Genomic DNA, 5,702 nt, shown 5'->3' with positions numbered 1-5,702 from the left:
CAAAATAAATTTATGAAGACAAGAAATGTATGAAATTACATTTATTGTTTACTGTACATAGTTTAAAGCAGACTTTAAGCTATGTCTGTTTACAACTCAAAACCTTTTGAGCTGGAATCTTTGGGTCACCTTACAGTTTGCTTATTTGTTGTTGTTTCAATTTGACAGTAGCAGCATTCATGATGACATTGCCCTTACAAATAACACTAACCTTATTTCAATCATTTATAAGTTTGTCTTGCTTATTTTGTATATCACATTACAGCATATTTTAGGCAGTTGTGTGTCGCCTTCATAATAATGAAGTTGTATTCTTAGTGGCACTGATATTATAAATCTTTAAAATGCTGAGTTTCTTTCTTTTATTATTTATAGTGCCTACTATTGTAAACTGTGATAATTTGAAGTAACCTCTGACCTCCCCGCCGGCCCTCGGTCGTGGGTGTGGGAGGCAGGTGAATTCTTTTTTCTTAGACACATGATAAAAAAGAACATTTATCATAAAATTGCCTTTTTTTTTTCTTCAATGGCTTAAATGTTTCATGAAATACTTCAATAATGCATTGATATAAAGATGTATATATATATATCGCCAATAGTCATTTAATCCTAGTGTAAAAAGTCTCTTGACAAGTAAGAAGAGTTTTCCTCCAGTGACTTATCCCTACCACTAGGTGGAGGCAGATGTTTACTGAAACACTGCAGTGTGGAACGAATGAAATGTGGCATATTTCACACTTAAGTAAGGAAAGACCTGAATCAGACATGTAATGAGGAGACTTACAGTTTTAATGATAATTACTACATTCTAAGAATAACTTAAATGTAGCAGGATTTTTGTCTAAATATATATTTTATTCTTCCCCACACCAATAATGTTGTCGCCACCACCAGGGTGAGGGCTAACAATTATTCTTTTAAGTGTAGAAAATATGCCAGTCTATTTAGTCTTGGATAGTTTCTTTAACTTGTTTTATGCCGGAAAAGGACAGCAAAAGCACTTTCGTTTTTCTTTTTGGGGATTGTTATTATTATACAGGAAGACCTTATGTTAGAAAATAAAAGAAGGCTGTAGGGTAATCATGCTGCCTGGTTAATTCCTCCAGTATGTGCAGCGGATCATTCACTGTTTCTAATTAACACGTTGCTATTTACTCTGTTGGATCATTAGGCCTCATCACAAAAGGATTATGTAGTCAAATTGAGAGTTTATGCCTCTCTTCTATGGTCCACCATGGTGCTGTTTGCTAATGAGTCTTGTAGCAATTATTTAGCAAATAAAGACAAATGTTTCCTGTTTAATTGAGATAAATATATTGAGCCCAGCTACAGCATCAACATATACTGTGAAACACGGATAGAAAGCAATGTTTATTTCATATTTCTACAGTTTCACTAACAGAGGGACTTTGATCAAATTTGTCATTTGATTACTTATTTGTTTTTTTTTTATTTGAACTATTTTTAAACTCCAGTGTATATGAAAAATTAAAAAAGAAAGAAAAAATGACTTCTATAATTTTTATTATTTTTAGTAGCGTTGTTCAGTACAGTAAACCTCCCTCCTAAACACACTTAAGTGTGTGTGAGAAGCTATTGTTCATGCAGGTTCACTGTAGCTTAGTGGTTGATTTAAACAACAGAAAGCAGAAATGTTTCATTCTAAAAGTAATTTCAAACCTCCCATCACTGAACCTCCATGCTCCTGCAGACCCCTCCTTTTATGATGAAAGGAGGGATGAACATTGGGATCACAGACCGAAGCTGTAACCTATTTGTGAAGCAGAATCATTAAAGGAGGTTCTCCAACCAATTTCCATAAGTGGGGTAGCTGGAAGTATTTAGGCTACTCGAAGTATATCACTAATGAGAAAAGACAAAAAGGATTCATGTGCATGTTTTATGCAATCTCTTTCTGGGTGCAGATGAATAATTATTTATGATTGCAAAGCCTAAAAGGGAGGCAAAAAGATAGCAACTGCAAAGAGACTGGTAAAAATTTAAAGAGGAAGTTAAATGAATATTTAAGGGAAGATGAAATATTTAATGGAAACAAATGAGCCAAACATTTAAAACGGCATGATAAATAGTGAGTGCCATTAAAATGACCCTCCTAATTTGTGCTGTTTGCTGCAGCAGCCATAAGATCGCACTCATTCTTGTAATGATGTGAAACCGAGACTGAGACCTTTTTTTTCCTAACATGCCAGTCATTGTATGAGGACACTGTGTCTATAACCCAGAGCTGACCTCAGAGCCAAGAAATATTAGCCTTTGACTCCCTTTAGTTTGTATTGATGCCACAAGGCAGAAACAATCCAAGTTTTATTGACCTCCTTCAAGTTGTGGTTAGAGTTCTGAAAATAAACACATAGTGACATAAATCCTGAATTTGACTGCAGTTAATTTCTCAAGAGACACTTTGCACTCGTGTTTCTCATATCAAATCAATCTGATACACTTTGTTGAACATTTTCCACCTCCCAACAACAAAAGAAAAAAACAATCTGGAATATGTTCCGGCACAGTTCGTTTGTTTTCCAAATGCGGAAATAATTAAATCAGCAAACAAATAATTATTCAAGTCATTGAGAACAATTATCTCAAAGACGCCTCTGAGACTTGGATGTGCATGCTGAATTGATTAATTAGCCCACTAAAGATAATTGAGTTAGATGTTTGACTGCTTCCCCTCAACATGCTCCAGCTTCCATTTTTTGATCTCAAGAGGAGTATCGTGTCCACCATCGTGTGAACATAATGAACAATTGCCCTGTTATAATGACATTCAGGACTTTCAAAGAGCTTTGTTATACCGAAGTCCTTAGTGGACACATGATCTGTTTTCTCAAGCTAACTAGGAATGTAAGTTTTTTTTCTCAAGATCTCAACATATCTATCTCTTGAGGTAAGACGGTTAATTCATTGGGTCTAATAGGAAAAAAGCTTTAAGTCAAGATCTAGTCAAAACAACTGCCATTAACCTGTTATCAGGGAAAACTAGGGCTGTGTTTGATGTAGACAACTGGAAATGACTCGTAACCATGGGAAATCAGTTAAAATAATGTACAGTATGGATTCATGTTCACTAAGAATTTAGCATTCTGCTCTTTGCTTCTCAATATTCTTCTTGGATCATAAGAAAAAAACATGTAAAACTATCCACGGCTTGCTATCAAAAGCTACTCATCTCTGACTTCATGAACCTTCATTTTTACATCTTATTCTAATCTTTATTAAATTGGACATAAAATGCATGAAAAAAATGAAGCTGAGTTTGTCGGCCCAACTTGTCATCGTTGCTGTGTCACCCCCTTACAAACCCATAGGCAGACTATTACTTACTCCCCAGCCAGACAGAGATCATTACCTCTGTGAATGATGGCGAGATAGCCCGAGCCCAACAGCTTTATTTCCCAGCTCAACTGGGCGGATTCAAGCCATCACGTCCTGTTAACAATGCCATGGCTCCACCATAAAGATGAGCTCTCTCAATCAGCTCCGTCTGTCTCCGTGGCCACTGAAGGGCCATCAGTCATCACTGCAGCCTGGATAGAGCGGAGGCCTTCCATATTCACAAGTGATTGACACCGCTTAGATGACTCAGTCAGAATCACTGGGCTGTTTATTTCCTCTGCCAACTAGTGTAACGCTTTCTTATTAAGGGACTTCATGAAATATTTATTTTTCCTATCAGCATACTCACCAATCAGTCTTCCCACACTGAGCAAATATTAGTCCGTTTCATGTGGAATCTTCCAAATGCTGATGTGAGTTAAGTCGAAGGCTTTGACATTTTAATCAGAGGGAACATAAGAAGCCAATTGTCACTGTCAAACCATCTGAAGGTCATTTGACTTGCTAAGGATCTGCATGCTGTAACATTTCCACAATCGTTACATCCTAATGATTCGTTTACATGTGAGATCAGGTTGATATTTTATGTATAAGCACACATTCTATTCAAGGCCTTTTATTCTATTAACCTGTCCTGTCTTTATTAGAGCCTTTCTAAGAGAATTCCCATACGGCTTAGCCTTTGATAAATATGCTTTTAGGTCTATCTAATTAATGCATTCCGCTGTGATTTTCCTCACTTGTCACCCACTCTTTAACCTCATAGCGTAGGAACAGACTTTTCCTACTCAAATTAAAGGTCCTCTGAGACGCCGTACATGTGTGCTAATGATGCAGTGTGCTGTGCAGACTCGTTTCTTCTCTTAAGGGCCTTGTTGAAATGTTTTGAGTAGAAATGAATTATATGGCCTTACTTTTATGAAGTGTGGATATATTTCAAGCACACATGTTTAGTTTATTGTGTCTGTTAGGAAGTGATGGTTCAGAATTTGTCATTCAATGCAGTTTTTTCAGAAAAGGTTTGGTTGACAAAGAAAAAACAAAGCAGACATATCAGGCTCATTCTATGAACTAATTTTGTTACATTAGACTAATAGGCAATGTCTGATTATTTATACAAGCAGAGTTAAACCTCTATATTTCACCTGGAACTTTTTATATTCGTTTTTCTTTGAGAGAAGAAAAATTACTGACACAATGCTACATTGAGGTTTGCATGTGCATGTATCCACAAAACGATGGCCTGGTGTTAAGAAAGCACTTCTGAATGCACACGAGAGGACAGACCTCCACTACAGCTAAGTCTGCTATACATCTAAATTAATTAAAGCAACTCAGCATTTTTACATGTATTACTCATTTTTTCCTTTTACAGCCAGCATAATTGCAGTTTCGAGACATGTGACCAAGGGACCATTCATAGGAGTAATGAATGAGATCAGGTTTGTAATCAGCATCAACTCCCTGTTTTCTCAACTTACATCTATATAACAATAGTCTAATGCATTAAATATTGCCTATAAAATTTAAGTTTTGTTGCAAATATTGTTTTAGTATGTTTTGTGTGTGGCTAAAAGGATAACTTTAAAAAGGTACAACAGGATTTGTTGTCCGTTTCCATGGTAACAATTACACACCCATAAGAAAGGTTGTCAGCTAAACCAGCTCAGTTTGTTGGGTGGTCAGAGAGACAGTTCACTTCTCTAATGTTCTCATGTAAGACAAAAAGTCTGAAAATGATCCAGAGAAGCACAAAATGTTTTTCTTTTTTCTTTTCCACAAACAAAGACTCAAAAGATTCAAGCTTTTATGACGGGTTCAGATTACTGCTGTAGTAATTTCATAATTTGCTTGAGAATTTTACTTAGACATTGCAGATTTTTCATGTAGTTATTTGAGTAATTCATTGACAGATGACAGTTTTCATTGTGCATTTTGGAAAAACCCACGTTTAAATAAACTTAGGGATGTAACACATATTTGCGACAGAAGGTCTGTTTTTTTTCCCCTTTAAACTTTATTTTTACATTATAACCGGAAGAGTCTGGATTCTAACACTTCCTACAGGTTGATATAAATCCATCTTTAGTAGGATGTGAAGTGAAACTTTGAGTTTTCTGACCAAAGATTTGACTGTAATTTTTGGTTTAGAGTCAATTATGGTAACAATCAAAATATAATGCTTTATTTCTTTTGGTCCTGTTTTGATGTGTACATAACTTTTTTATTTTTTTACAACAGTGAATTTGCCACAGCATCAGGTTCACCAAGGACACTCATTTTAAAGACCAGCAAACTCATGATGCCTATAAAAGAGTTATTGTTTTATTTATGCAAAATAGAAT

This window comes from Symphodus melops (genome assembly GCF_947650265.1).
Source record: "Symphodus melops genome assembly, chromosome: 6".
Taxonomy (NCBI): Eukaryota; Metazoa; Chordata; class Actinopteri; order Labriformes; family Labridae; genus Symphodus; species Symphodus melops.
The sequence above is the reverse complement of the archived record's forward strand: the minus strand, read 5'-3'. Positions refer to the sequence as shown.